Raw genomic sequence first — 16,510 nt, 5'->3', positions numbered from 1 at the left:
CAAGAAACGGGCCGAAATTTTCCCATAGAGAATGAATGGGACAAGCTCAAAAAATTCCCAATTTCCCCCCTTTTTCAAACATCGACTGCTCTGGTATGCCTTCATCTAGAAACACCATTCAAACTGTAAAATGTAGACACAAGCCTTGTGTATTCGGGGTGTATTCAACTTTTTCCTAAGTTGTGTAGTTTTTGAACTGTGAGCCCCAACTGGTCAGCAGTGAATTTGGAAAAAATCAGGGTTTACAATGAGTGTGTATTGCGGAATGTTCCAGGCTAGAGTGAGAGGTTAGAGTGGAGAGGCTTTAAAAAAAATTCTCTGAAATTTTTTCTTTACACTACAACTACGGCCACAAATGTTACTCTACAGCAGTGAAATTCTCCAAGGTTGTAGCCACACTTGTCCTCTTTCTCACAATGTGTTCACTTTTTCTGTAGGATTTACGGTTTATCTTTGGTGTGCCTTTTAGCCACAAGAGGAGCTCTCAACTGCTCCATTGACTCCAATGTTAATCGAGCACAGGATTTCTGGAGAAAAGCAGAAACCCCCTTTTTTAAAACTCAATGACCTCGTCAGAGCACACACACACACAGCACAACCCAGTATTGACAGAGGAACACAGGACAGAGGCACACAAACACAGACACGCACAAACACACAATAGTCAATACTGGGTTGTGCGAAGCACAACCCAGTATTGACACAGACCCACTCAGGCACACACACACACACACAAACACAGACACACACATAGACAGACTGACACACACAAAGCCAATATTGTGCGGTGCGCCAGCACCGCACAATATTGACAGAGGCACTCAAACACAGACACACGCACAGACTCATACACACACGCACAGACTCATACACACACACACACACACACACACACACAATAGTCAATACTGGGTTGTGCGAAGCACAACCCAGTATTGACACAGACCCACTCAGGCACACACAGACAAACACAAACACAGACACACACAAACACAGACACACACAGACAGACAGACACACACACGCACACACACATTCAGACACACACACACACAATAGTGTCAATACTGGGTTTTGCGAAGCACACAACATTACTAGCAGTGCAATGCACCACTCTCGCGATTTCCCAAAGGGAAATTGTCTAGTGTTTACTTTCAAATGCTCAGTTTTCTTCCTTCCCAATTTTCGGTTCGCTACTCCTCCCACACCGTTGAGCGCATACCAACAAATGATATATCAAAACGTGCGGCTCGGTCGGACTCGGTGTGCTTGTATTTTGTTCTACAGAATATTCACGTTTCGCAAAGTTATTCGCAAGAAACGGGCCGAAATTTTCCCATAGAGAATGAATGGGACAAGCTCAAAAAATTCCCAATTTCCCCCCTTTTTCAAACATCGACTGCTCTGGTATGCCTTCATCTAGAAACACCATTCAAACTGTAAAATGTAGACACAAGCCTTGTGTATTCGGGGTGTATTCAACTTTTTCCTAAGTTGTGTAGTTTTTGAACTGTGAGCCCCAACTGGTCAGCAGTGAATTTGGAAAAAATCAGGGTTTACAATGAGTGTGTATTGCGGAATGTTCCAGGCTAGAGTGAGAGGTTAGAGTGGAGAGGCTTTAAAAAAAATTCTCTGAAATTTTTTCTTTACACTACAACTACGGCCACAAATGTTACTCTACAGCAGTGAAATTCTCCAAGGTTGTAGCCACACTTGTCCTCTTTCTCACAATGTGTTCACTTTTTCTGTAGGATTTACGGTTTATCTTTGGTGTGCCTTTTAGCCACAAGAGGAGCTCTCAACTGCTCCATTGACTCCAATGTTAATCGAGCACAGGATTTCTGGAGAAAAGCAGAAACCCCCTTTTTTAAAACTCAATGACCTCGTCAGAGCACACACACACACAGCACAACCCAGTATTGACAGAGGAACACAGGACAGAGGCACACAAACACAGACACGCACAAACACACAATAGTCAATACTGGGTTGTGCGAAGCACAACCCAGTATTGACACAGACCCACTCAGGCACACACACACACACACAAACACAGACACACACATAGACAGACTGACACACACAAAGCCAATATTGTGCGGTGCGCCAGCACCGCACAATATTGACAGAGGCACTCAAACACAGACACACGCACAGACTCATACACACACACACACACACACACACACACACACACACACACACACACAATAGTCAATACTGGGTTGTGCGAAGCACAACCCAGTATTGACACAGACCCACTCAGGCACACACAGACAAACACAAACACAGACACACACAAACACAGACACACACAGACAGACAGACACACACACGCACACACACATTCAGACACACACACACACAATAGTGTCAATACTGGGTTTTGCGAAGCACACAACATTACTAGCAGTGCAATGCACCACTCTCGCGATTTCCCAAAGGGAAATTGTCTAGTTAGTGGTGCATTGCTATGCATGCACACTAGGCACCTCTATAGCAAAGCTATAGAGGTACCTAGTGTGCAATGCAAAGCAATGCACACTACTGTTCTCCCCGTTCATCTTTTTCTTCTTCTACTTCCTTCCCGATTTTCGGTTCGTAACTCGTCCCACACCGTTGAGCGCATACTAACAAATGATACATCAAAACGTGCGGCTCGATCTAACTCGCTATGCTTGTATTTTGTTCTACAGAATATTCACGTTTCGCAAAGTTATTCGCAAAAAACTGCGAAAAATTTCCCATAGAGAATGAATGGGAAATTTTCAAAAAAGTCGCAAATTCTCCCCCTTTTTCAAACATCTACTGCTCTGGCATACTTTCACCTAGAAACACCATTCAAACTGTAAAATGTAGACACAAGTCTCGTGTATTCAGGGTGTATTCAACTTTTTCCTAAGTTGTGTAGTTTTTAAACTGTGAGCTCCAACTGATCATGAGTGATTTTGGAAAAATTCAGGGTTTTCAATGAGTGTGTATTGCGGAATGTTCCAGGCTAGAGTGGGAGGTTAGAGTGGAGAGGCTTTAAAAAAACTCTCAGAAATTTTTTCTTTACACGACGACTACGGCCACAAATTTTACTCTAGAGCAGTGAAATTCTCAAAAGTTGTAGCCACACTTGTCCTCTCTCTCACAATGTGTTCATTTTTTCTGTAGGATTTACGGTTTTTCTTTGGCGTGCCTTTTAGTGACAAGAGGAGCTCTCAACTGCTCCATTGACTCCAATGTTAATTGAGCAGAGGATTTTTGGAGAAAAGCAGAAAATCCCCCTTTTTGAAACTTGCTGTAAAATCCCCATTTTAGACAGTAGGACCATAAAAAATAGATTCAGGTCTTCCTTAAAGTCTTCTCTCTTTGACGGTGCCGTTTGTTTAGCCATACCATGTTTTGTTTTTCCATGGATAGCAGTTGTTCGGCAGGCCCGATTCGGCCGAAAATGAGCTCGTCAGAGCACCTGTGAGCTGCCTCAGCGGCGGGAAAGCTCATCCCCATGGCAACCGTGACTGCAAGAGCTGTGGCTCTCTCTCTCCCTGTAACAACTCTATGTCTCTCTGTCTTTGTAATTAAAACTATAGCAGAACTATAGGGGTCAAAAGGGGGCTGTGCGTAGCACAGCCCCCTTTTGACACAGACACAGATATAGACAGACTGACACACACAAAGTCAATATTGTGCGGTGCGCCAGCACCGCACAATATTGACAGAGGCACACAAACACAAACACAAACACACACACACACACACAATAGTCAATACTGGGTTGTGCGAAGCACAACCCAGTATTGACACAGACCCACTCAGGCACACACAGACACACACAAACACAGACACACACATAGACAGACTGACACATACAAAGCCAATATTGTGCGGTGCGCCAGCACCGCACAATATTGACAGAGGCACTCAAACACAGACATACGCACAGACTCATACACACACACACACACACACAATAGTCAATACTGGGTTGTGCGAAGCACAACCCAGTATTGACACAGACCCACTCAGGCACACACAGACAAACACAAACACAGACACACACAGACAGACAGACACACACACACGCACACACACATTCAGACACACACACACACACAATAGTGTCAATACTGGGTTTTGCGAAGCACACAACATTACTAGCAGTGCAATGCACCACTCTCGCGATTTCCCAAAGGGAAATTGTCTAGTGTTTACTTTCAAATGCTCAGTTTTCTTCCTTCCCAATTTTCGGTTCGCTACTCCTCCCACACCGTTGAGCGCATACCAACAAATGATATATCAAAACGTGCGGCTCGGTCGGACTCGGTGTGCTTGTATTTTGTTCTACAGAATATTCACGTTTCGCAAAGTTATTCGCAAGAAACGGGCCGAAATTTTCCCATAGAGAATGAATGGGACAAGCTCAAAAAATTCCCAATTTCCCCCCTTTTTCAAACATCGACTGCTCTGGTATGCCTTCATCTAGAAACACCATTCAAACTGTAAAATGTAGACACAAGCCTTGTGTATTCGGGGTGTATTCAACTTTTTCCTAAGTTGTGTAGTTTTTGAACTGTGAGCCCCAACTGGTCAGCAGTGAATTTGGAAAAAATCAGGGTTTACAATGAGTGTGTATTGCGGAATGTTCCAGGCTAGAGTGAGAGGTTAGAGTGGAGAGGCTTTAAAAAAAATTCTCTGAAATTTTTTCTTTACACTACAACTACGGCCACAAATGTTACTCTACAGCAGTGAAATTCTCCAAGGTTGTAGCCACACTTGTCCTCTTTCTCACAATGTGTTCACTTTTTCTGTAGGATTTACGGTTTATCTTTGGTGTGCCTTTTAGCCACAAGAGGAGCTCTCAACTGCTCCATTGACTCCAATGTTAATCGAGCACAGGATTTCTGGAGAAAAGCAGAAACCCCCTTTTTTAAAACTCAATGACCTCGTCAGAGCACACACACACACAGCACAACCCAGTATTGACAGAGGAACACAGGACAGAGGCACACAAACACAGACACGCACAAACACACAATAGTCAATACTGGGTTGTGCGAAGCACAACCCAGTATTGACACAGACCCACTCAGGCACACACACACACACACAAACACAGACACACACATAGACAGACTGACACACACAAAGCCAATATTGTGCGGTGCGCCAGCACCGCACAATATTGACAGAGGCACTCAAACACAGACACACGCACAGACTCATACATACACACACACACACACACACACACACACACACACACACACACACAATAGTCAATACTGGGTTGTGCGAAGCACAACCCAGTATTGACACAGACCCACTCAGGCACACACAGACAAACACAAACACAGACACACACAAACACAGACACACACAGACAGACAGACACACACACGCACACACACATTCAGACACACACACACACAATAGTGTCAATACTGGGTTTTGCGAAGCACACAACATTACTAGCAGTGCAATGCACCACTCTCGCGATTTCCCAAAGGGAAATTGTCTAGTTAGTGGTGCATTGCTATGCATGCACACTAGGCACCTCTATAGCAAAGCTATAGAGGTACCTAGTGTGCAATGCAAAGCAATGCACACTACTGTTATTCTGTGGATTTTTCTTCTTCTTCTTCCGCCCCGACTTTCGGTTCGTAACTCGTCCCACACCGTTGAGCGCACACTAACAAATGATACATCAAAACGTGCGGCTCGATCGGACTCGGTGTGCTTGTATTTTGTTCTCCAGAATATTCACGTTTCGCGAAGAAATTTGCGAAAAACCGGCCGAAATTTTCCCATAGAGAATGGCTGGGAAATTTTCAAAAAAGTCGCAAATTCTCCCCTTTTTCAAACAGTATCTCCTCTGGCATACTTTCACCTAGAAACACCATTCAAACTGTAAAATGTAGACACAAGTCTCGTGTATTCGGGGTGTATTCAACTTTTTCAAAAGTTGTGTAGTTTTTTAACTGTGAGCTCTAACTGATCAGCAGTGAATTTGGAAAAAATCAGGGTTTACAATGAGTGTGTATTGCGGAATGTTCCGGGCTAGAGTGGGAGGTTAGAGTGGAGAGGCTTTAAAAGAACTCTCTGAAATTTTTTATTTACACGATGACTACGGCCACAAATTTTACTCTAGAGCAGTGAAATTCTCCACACTTGTAGCCACACTTGTCCTCTCTCTCACAATGTGTTCATTTTTTCTGTAGGATTTACGGTTTTTCTTTGGCGGGCCTTTTAGCGACAAGAGGAGCTCTCAACTGCTCCATTGACTCCAATGTTAATCGAGCAGAGGATTTTTGGAGAAGAGCAGAAAATCCCCTTTTTTGAAACTTGCTGTAAAATCCACATTTTAGACAGTAGGACCATAAAAAATAGATTCAGGTCTTCCTTAAAGTCTTGTCTCTTTGACGGTGCTGTTTGTTTAGCGATACCATGTTTTGTTTTTCCATGAATAGCAGTTGTTCGGCAGGCCTGATTCGGCCGAAAATGAGCTCGTCAGAGCACCTGTGAGCTGCCTCAGCGGCGGGAAAGCTCATCCCCATGGCAACCGTGACTGCAAGAGCTGTGGCTCTCTCTCTCCCTGTAATAACTCTATGTCTCTCTGTCTTTGTAATTAAAACTATAGCAGAACTATAGAAGTCAAAAGGGAGCTGTGCGTAGCACAGCTCCCTTTTGACAAAGACACAGACACACTTACACATACACACACACACACACAGTCAATATTTACAGAGGCACACAGACACACACACAATAGTCAATACTGGGTTGTGCGAAGCACAACCCAGTATTGACACAGACCCACTCAGGCACACACAGACTCATACACACACACACACACACACACAGTCAATATTGTGCGGTGCGGTAGCACCGCACAATATTGGCAGAGGCACTCAAACACAAACACAAACACACACACACACACAGACTCACACACAGACTCATACACACACACACACACACACACAATAGTCAATACTGGGTTGTGCGAAGCACAACCCAGTATTGACACAGACCCACTCAGGCACACACAGACACACACAAACACAGACACACACATAGACAGACTGACACACACAAAGTCAATATTGTGCGGTGCGCCAGCACCGCACAATTGACAAAGACCCACTCAGGCACACACAGACACACAGATACACTGAGACACACACACAATAGTGTCAATAATGGGTTGTGCGAAGCACAACCCATTATTGACACAGACCCACTCAGGCATACAGAAACACAAGTACACACAAATACAGACACACTCTGACACACACAGAATACACACAGACACAGACATAGACATAGACATAGACATATATATATATATATATATATATATATATATATATATGTATATGTATATGTATACATATAAATGCGTGTGTGCATATGTGTATATATATGTGTGTGTCTATATATATAAAAAGAGAGAGAGAGAGAATTACCAACTCAGAGTTTCCATCTCATTTTATAACATTCATTTGTTGGAATTATGTCAGTTTTTATACTTTTTTTAAATTTACATCTTTGAAATAAATTTCATTTCAGAGTTGAAAATATAACATACATGTGTTATGTTTTATATTTTTATGAAGGTTATTTATTTATGGAAATTCTTTTAGAGATAATATTATTTTTTTAAAATATTTTTTCTAATATTACAAAAAGGGATAACTTTTCAAAATCAGTGTTGTTGACATATCCTAAACTGATAATCCCTGCACAAGAAAATACACTTTGCATTTGCATTTAAAGGGTAAAAATTAATTCACAGTCTCTATACATTGTGAGGAGTGGAGTTAATCACCAAAAAAATAAAAAAAGAAAGTAAAAAAGTTAACGTTTGTGTTTTCATTAATGTGTTGTATTATAATACATTAATAAAAATAAATATTAATAATGAAATGCAGTGTGACTGCTCGGACTCGAACGTGTGAACGGCGCATACGTGTCTGTGTCAAGTTCACAGATATCGGCCATCTGATTTGACAGATCACGTCGGATGAGACACAGGAAGACTCTGATTGGACAGTTCCGTGTGCATTTTATTTCGCCTTGATATAAAAGCACTGGCCCGGGGCTGATCGACACCCTTTGATCTCATCATAGGTAAGAGGCTGTTCTGTTTGACACACATTAGCATACTGAAATTGTTAGTAAAGGTGGTTTTACTGAAGCTAGATATTATTGACGTGTGATATATAGTGATTTCTCATTATTGTGGAACAAGTGGATGTACTTGTTTTTGGTCGGTCTGTTTCTGTACAACTATGTTAATCCGAGCTAGCTGCGCCGTTAGCTCCGCTAGCGTCGTCCGCTAGCGCCGTTTGCTTGCTTCGTCCGCTTCCTTTGCTTCGCCAGTTAACTGTTGAGGAAGAAGTAGCTAAAGAAGCTAACCAAGCTGCGTATGTCCGTTATTCTTTAGCGGAGCAGCAGACGGAGCCTCCTAGCTCCGTTAGCCTCCGCTAACAGAGCCGGAGCTCCCCTCCACTGCTCGGAGTCACGCTCTAAGCCAATAGCGGTGACAAACATTAGCGTACTGACATCGTTAATAGACGTGAGATTACGCTAGACATTACTGTATTGTGATTTCGGTTAATGTGTTTAATTATTTGTGGTCGGCCTGTTGCTATATAAGAACCTTAAGTCTTGCTATCAGCTAACGCCGGTACACGGTTGTGGTACATCGGTGACATCAAAGTCAACGCTGTTCGCTCCGCTGCTGAGAATCGCGCTATAAGCAACAGCAGTGACTTTGTCTTTTCTATAGAAAAGCATTACGCTCAGCGAAAAGCTAACGGTGCTAAAAGTAAGCTTGCTGAAGCTAGACATTACTGCCTCATGATTTGTTGTTTAGTGTGTGACTGTAGTATTAAATACTGCCTTTTGACCAGGGAAAAACACCGTTCTCCCTGTGTTTTTGCTTTTGGTAATGTGCATTTTGCTGTTGGTAAAATCTGTTACATTTGCTGAAGTTGGTGTTATTTGTGGGTGCATATTTATAGTGTTATAGCAGTGACTTTGCTTTTTCTATAGAAAAACATTACGCTCAGTGAAAAGCTAACGCTGCTAAAAGTAAGGTTGCTGAAGCTAGACATTACTGCCTCATGATTTGTTGTTTAGTGTGTGACTGTAGTTTTAAATACTGCCTTTAGACCAGGGAAAAACACCTTTCTCCCTGTGTTTGTTTGGTTGTCTGTGATAAACTGTGACTTAAAGTATTTTTTCTGGAGTTGGAAAAATATCATTCTTAATTTTTTTTAAATAAAGTTTTACACTCTACCTTGATTAAGTAGAAAATGAAGTATTTCATACATGAGTGTTTTTGCTTTTGGTAATGTGCATTTTGCTGTTGGTAAAATCTGTTACATTTGCTGAAGTTGGTGTTATTTGTGGGTGCATATTTATAGTGTTATAGCAGTGACTTTGCTTTTTCTATAGAAAAACATTACGCTCAGCGAAAAGCTAACGGTGCTAAAAGTAAGCTTGCTGAAGCTAGACATTACTGCCTCATGATTTGTTGTTTAGTGTGTGACTGTAGTTTTAAATACTGCCTTTTGACCAGGGAAAAACACCTTTCTCCCTGTGTTTTTGCTTTTGGTAATGTGCATTTTGCTGTTGATAAAATCTGTTACATTTGCTGAAGTTGGTGTTATTTGTTGGTGCATATTTATAGTGTTATGGTAATTCTTTGTCTTGAGGAATAAACTATTACTATAATACCATGTATTATAAAAATGTATATAGTATTATAATTACAATCTATTATTGTTATAAATTATGAGATAGAATTATAAAGTAAATTCTGTGCCCACAGACACACACATCATGACAAGCATAGATGTTTAACGTGTCTGTTATGCTATGAGCATGTTCCTACTATTGACTTGTAACATTTGAGACATTTCTTTTTTTTGCAGATAAGATTGAAGGTTTCCAGTGCTGTCCCAGCTATTGATCGTCTTTCTCAGAGCAGTATCACCACATCACCCACACACAAATTCACTACATCATTGTTTCATCACTCTCTCTCTCTGCTGTAATCTGTCCTCACATCTGTGTCACATTTCATTTTATATATTAAGTTAGGCATATTAGGTATAGTTTAGATTTAGGTTAGGTTCAGGTTAGTTCGTTAGGTTAGTCTATCTAACGTTTGAGAAGCATTTCTCTTGTTTTTTTTTTTTTTTTGTCTTGAACTTCTGTCGGCAGGATGCCAAGGAAGTCCAAGAAGTCGGCGGCGGCGAAGCAGCGATGGAGGAAGCTCGACCTGGAGGAGCTGACGTCGTTCGCCCCCCCCCTGGAGGTACTTACACAGTAGATACGTTTCTGTGTTACAATGACAAATGTCTGCATGAAAATGGCTGTAGAAATGTTACATCTGTTGCTTTCTTCATAAGTGCTGAGTTCAGTATGGAACTGCCATGTCTTTGATGTTACTGTTTCATCAGACGGTGTCCCCCCCGGCTGGAGAGGAGCCTTCCAGAGGGTCAAGGACCAAGAGGACCAAGGAGACCCGCCCCCCCTGCTCCCGAGCTCCAGTCAGCAACGTACGTTACTACCACAACTCACTCTCACACAGACATAGAGAGACAAGTTTAATGTGCTTACAGTCACACATGTACTTGTGTTTAAAATGTTTGTATTACTTTTTAAATTTGTGTTATATTTTGTTTGAAAGTGTTTGTTTTTATCTTAGCTTTATTAAATTTCACTGTTCATTTTATGAGATGTAAAGTCACCTAGAGAGTTTTGAAAAATGTTTATGATTATTATTGTTATTGTATCTGTCATCAGGCGGTTGGATCTTCACCCCCAGCCAAGCCGTTCTGGAGCCCGGGTGATGTGCGTGCCGAAGTTCGTGCACGTGAGTATCTACCTGTTTTATCCCTAAATGATCCGTAAATCTATTCATCATCAATATTAAACTTTTGAAAGTCATTTTCTTTCCTGTACTTTTTTACTGGTAAAAATGAATGATTGTTGACATTTCCTGCTTTGCTTTCCTTCATTCAATTTTACATTTATCTGTCTTGTTCTTTACTAAACAGGCCGCGGTACTGGTTACCGCCATCGGGTGCTGAGGTGGCCAACTTCAAAGCTCACTGGACGGAGCCACAAGTTGGTCATCCCACCGGAGTCTCCTGACAAGAAGGTATTGTTATTATTGTGCAGTTTATGAAGGAAGTAGTTGATCTGGAGAGGCGTAAATGATTTTCATGCTAAAGAAATCTTCTCTGTTGCAGTTCATTCTGATTGTTGGGGACTCCCATCTCCGGTCCATTGCTGACGGGTTCGCCGTGATGCCAGAAGCTAAGTATTCTTTTGGTATCATGTCAACCCCTGGGGCTCACGCCGCTGAGCTGCGGACTGAGGTCCAACATGTTGTACTTCCTCGGTCCCCTCATGCTGTCTGTGTTCTAGCCCCCAGTAACAACCTGACTGCCAGCAGGACCATCGACGAGGCGGCCGTCGACTTTGCTCGTTTCCTCACTGCTGTGAGGAGCCGCTGGCCGGAGGTAAGCTTTATTTTATGCCTGTTGTATTAGTAGTAGAAGTACATTGATTAATTAGATTAAATGTATGAGTTTTTAAAAATTAATGTGTTATTATTTTAATGTGTGTGATTTTGAATGAAAATGTAAATTGGTAAGAAACATGTTTTGTTTTGTAAAATTTTGTTTTCTACAGGTCTTTGTGCTGGACTTCCCGCCCCGCCTGAAGGAGGATGAGACGCACCAGGTCCTCCTTCGGCAAGAGTACCACCGCGTGGCAGCTCGTATGGGTGTGTAAAAAAATAAATATCATCTCAATAAAGAGAAGAATAAGAAATGTACTTAAAATGTGTGTGAAAATATAGTAATGAACAAAAAGTCAAAATACATGTATGGATGTTTTAATGACTGTTATTTTTTTTTTCTCCCTTTTATATTTTTAGGGTTGAGGTACTTCCCTGCGGCGGAGCACTTCCCCCGTACGCGCTTGGAGCTGTGGAGCAGAGACGGCGTAAGTAGTATATCTATGTGTGATAGAAATATTCTAATAATTCCTTGTGTGTTTATGTGAAATATTTAGTCAACAGCACCTACTTTTTTTTTTTTTTTTTTTTTACAGTTGAACTTTGTCTGTAAATGGGTTTCTATTGTTATGTCTGCAGGTCCATCTGTCCGACCGTGAGGGGATGGGGATCCTCACGCAGTTGCTGTGGAGCACCACGGACTGGTTCCTCGAGACACCGCCTCCACCTCCCCAGGTGTCTCCTACACCTTCACCGCCACTTAGGAGATTCTCTCCTAAGCTGGTTGTGAAGGGTGAGGTACGTGCTCCACTGTCTCCTGACCCCTTCCAGTGGAGGGTTGTGGGTCAGAGCAGCAAGGTAAGGTTTTTCTTTTATACTATTTTGTGTGTTTACATGTGTTTATGAATACATTTTTCTCAACGGGTTCACAGTCGTAATTATAAAAGCACCTATTTAATCAAATATGTCATCTAAACTTTACCAGTCGCAGGTTTCCGGCCAGGCCAGTGTGGCTCAGCAGCGGGTGAGTTATTTTTCTAACTTTTTTTTTTTTTTTTTGTCCTTCAAGTTAACTGGTGAGTATTTAAACTTTGTGTATTTAACCAGACAAATGTTCATGTGTCTTTGTCTTTTTTTGTGTCTTTCACAGAAGGAGGAGTCCTTCCTTCCACTGAATCCAAAGTGGTTCAGTGGCATGGCTCTTCGTGCCATGGAGGAAGTGTCTCCTTCTGACCTGTGTGGCGTGGTGGACTGCAAGTCTCCTCCAGCGGGCAAGAAGGTAAATTGTGTGACATCTCTTCTCAGCTGTATTATAAAGTTTCATCTTGTTCCTTACAGTTACTGGTGCTATGCTTTATTTGACCGTGCAGGTGGCCTCCCCGGCAGCAGCCAGGCGTCGCAGGACCAGGGAGAGACGCCCCCACAGCCGCCAGTCTCCAGTGAACAACGTATGTTACACAATTGGCACACACCGTCAGTGTTTACAGTTGACATGGCGTTTTCATGGAGACATAACTACACTGTCCTCTCTGTCTGAATTTTAATATATTTGTCATCTGTCAACAGCTGGTTGGATTACCTCCAACCGGGGTGTCACGGGGACTGGAGGACGACGCCCCCTCCAGCCCGGTTCCTGTGGTGAGACGGTCCAGGACCATGGACGGACACCCCCCCCGCACCCAAACTTCAGTGACCAACGTATGTTACTTTCTGCCAGAACAAACACAATCTCACACAGAACACACAATGTCTTCACTGAGACATGAAGTTTAACATGTTTGTTATCATGTGTCAACAGCTGGTTGGATCGCCTCCAGTCAGGTTGTCCTGTGGTTTGGGTGATGCAGCGACCCCCTGCTGTTCTCCGGTTGCGAAGGTAAATATTATTCCTCTTGAATCAAGTCAATAATGTCATTAAAGTCTCTATTGTACTGAATTATTATTATTTTTCCCAGACGGCCAGGATGAAGACCCCTTCACCCCCTTCACCAGCTGTACCCAGAGCCCGTCGCTCTCCTCGCCCAGCTAAGGTATTTACTCCACAACTGACAAACACAGAACATTTACTGTAAAATCAGCTGTAACTACATAAAACTGCTTAATTTAACATTTGTGATAGCATTATCTTTCTCTGCAGTTCACAGATGCCAGTGAGTTATTGAAATACATTTGGGAAACTTTTCTTGTATCAACTTGGTGTATTGTGTTGCCTCATATATAAATATTAATTGGTGTTATCTCTTATTAAAGACCGTCCAGACGCCATTTCCCTCATCAACCAGCTGGCCCTGGATCATCGATGATGGACTCTCCACCTCTTGTTCCCCAGCTAAAAAAGTAAGAACTTTTATATTCGGGTCTATCGTTGGCTTCATAAAGTGTTTTTGTTTGAGGCAGAGCGCTCTTGGTTTTAACTGAAATGCATAACAAAACTAGTTTTCATTTTTAAGCCTTTTAATAATTAAAAAAAAAAAAAACCTTTCTGTGCCATTGACTCACATTTCAATTCAATTCAATTCAATTTTATTTATATAGCGCCTTCCACAATCAAAATTGTCTCAAAGCGCTTTACACATGTAAAGAAGATTTTTTTTTAATACACTGCCATTGCAGTATAAATTAAAATGTTTATGAATATTTTCATTTAGGGAAAGGTGTGACAAGTCTTAGGGATGTAGGAGGCACAAATTTCTCTTTCAAACTTTGTTCAAGATAACAAGGGGTGACTAGTAATTTGATTAAATCTGCACTAGGTAAAATGCTATTAATCACATTTGCTGAAACTCATTTCATGATTGTAGCACATGAAACAGGTCATTACTACAACTAATGTTAATAACTAATAATAAATCTAATAACAAGTGATGTAATAATGATATGATAAAATTAAATTAAAAGTAAACCTTTATGATAATGATAATAATTTATCCCTATTTCAGGTTACTCAGCCGTTTAATGTAAGTGTTAGGGCCAGTCATAGTCAGAGCGACATGAGGTACAGCGACTTCTCTAGAAACCACCAGTGTACCTGCATGTCCCTGACTTTTCTGGCGTATGAGAACGAGGGCTGTCAGTTTAACACTGCGGCCCTCGATAGGGTGCTGGCAAAGGGAGATTCGCTTTATGTAGGTGTAAAGCGACAGCTCATCCTGGAGAACAGATTCCAGAGTGACCATCTCACTGTGGAAGAATTACCAAAACAAGTCCTGACTGACACAGCAATGTATACTGTCCACATGCCTGAAATTAGGTGTGGACTTGTAAAACTCAGTGGCAACCAGGATTGGTGTCTGCCCCTTGCCACACAGTTAGAGTGTCTGTCAGGTGAAGTCAATCTGGCTTTAATTATAGTAAGTCCAGAATGCATTGCAGTTTTCCGCAACCGATCAGGCATGTATGGTGTGTATGATTCACACTCAAGAAACACGGTGGGCTTACCTCACCCCAACGGAACTGCAATTATGAAGACCTTCTCAAAAATCAGTGACTTGGCTGAACACCTGCTCAAACTCTTCGCAAATCGCGGACCTTCTGCCACTTATGAGTTTGTGCCGGTGTCATTCGAAGCCATTGGTTCCCAAGAACGTCCTGATGCATCTCTGGCACAAAATGTATCCAGGACAGCTCTCCCACCAGCACCAGAAGTTCCTAGTGAAGTTCCTAGTGAAGTTCCTAGTGAAGTTCTCCTTCCGCCTGCCAAAGCCTCTAGGAAAGTTCTCCCTCCTGTAGCAGAACATGTCTCGAGGGCACCCCTCTCATCAGCAAGTGTCTCAAAGCTGCCTAAGCAACGGCGACGAAAAGCCATTCGAAAAGCCAGTGTCAGAACAGAGCAACAAGCACTAGTGTCATGTGAACTTAAAAGGAAAAAACGAGCCCAAAGTCAAAAAATCAAATATGCAACGTGTTCAAGATTTAGAATGAAAAAAATTCAGAAAGAAAAAAGGAAATATTCCCAAGATTTTCTTTATCGAATCAGAAAGCAAAAAAGCTTCACCGAAAAGTACAAGGCAGATCCTGCTTTTCGAACTCAAAAACAGAAATCTATGTCCCAGAAATATAAAATTAATCTTGATGCTAGAAGACATAAGAAAGCATATATGCAAGCAAGGTACGCATGCAACCAGGAGTACAGGCAAAAAAAGAAGAAAAATGCCAAAGCGAGATATAGTGATGATGCACAATTTAGATTGCGCTGTATTCTTCGTAATCAGCAGAGATTGAATGAATTGACCAAAGATAATGTAAATTGCATTTTTTTCAAAATGCATAAAGCTCTCAAAATTAAAAGAAAATACAGACAAATTGTCCCCCACCGTCCCCAGCCCCTGATCGATCCCGTAATGGAAGTAGCCATAGCTTCTTTTCGGGAATCTATTAGACATGGCCCAACTTATATTTGTACAGTGTGTAACCGAACAATGTTTCCAAATCAGGTCAAAGCATGTAACAGGGGAAAATATAGCAAAAACCTAAAAGTGGCAGCAGCATGCTTGACAGGAAACTTTGTTCATTTTTGTGATAGCGAGTGCTCTTCCCCTTGCACTATGCCACAAGAGAGACTGTCTGAGTGGATATGCTATACCTGCGACAATCACCTTAGCAGAGGATGCATGCCACCCATGGCAGTCTGCAACAATTTGGAGTTAGCGCCCATCCCCCCAGAATTGGCTGTACTTAATGTGCTAGAAAGGCAGTTGATTGCAAAAATCCTGCCTTTTGCGAAAATTGTTGCTCTGCCAAAAGGCCAACAGAGAGCTGTTCACGGAGCCGTTGTTTGCGTTCCATCAGAGGTGGAAGCAACCGTGAACAGTCTGCCAAGGCCTAGGTCTGAAGCGCAGCTGCTTCAAGTAAAACTAAAAAGGCGTATCCAGTACAAAGGATACCAACATTTTTATACTGTCAACATGAAGAATGTACTTGCTGGCCTGGCTAAATTAAAAGAACAACATTCGGACTACAGGGACATAAATGTTGACGAGAGTG

General features: G+C 42.0%; 1 protein-coding gene and 1 long non-coding RNA gene across 3 annotated transcripts in view; one reads left to right on the top strand and one right to left on the bottom strand.

Annotated features, from left to right (window-relative positions):
- impdh2 (IMP (inosine 5'-monophosphate) dehydrogenase 2) overlaps window positions 1-16,510 on the bottom strand; it is a 110,592-nt gene that overhangs the window by 41,366 nt on the left and 52,716 nt on the right. The window lies entirely within an intron of this gene.
- Window positions 13,113-13,557, top strand: LOC121187742. Its single transcript, XR_005894620.1, has 3 exons — window positions 13,113-13,225; window positions 13,326-13,403; window positions 13,491-13,557. It is a non-coding gene; the product is annotated as an uncharacterized LOC121187742 (long non-coding RNA).

This window comes from Toxotes jaculatrix, chromosome 2 (genome assembly GCF_017976425.1).
Source record: "Toxotes jaculatrix isolate fToxJac2 chromosome 2, fToxJac2.pri, whole genome shotgun sequence".
NCBI classification, from domain to species: domain Eukaryota; kingdom Metazoa; phylum Chordata; class Actinopteri; family Toxotidae; genus Toxotes; species Toxotes jaculatrix.
Note: the sequence above shows the minus strand (reverse complement) of the source record. Positions and strands in the feature narration are given on the sequence as shown.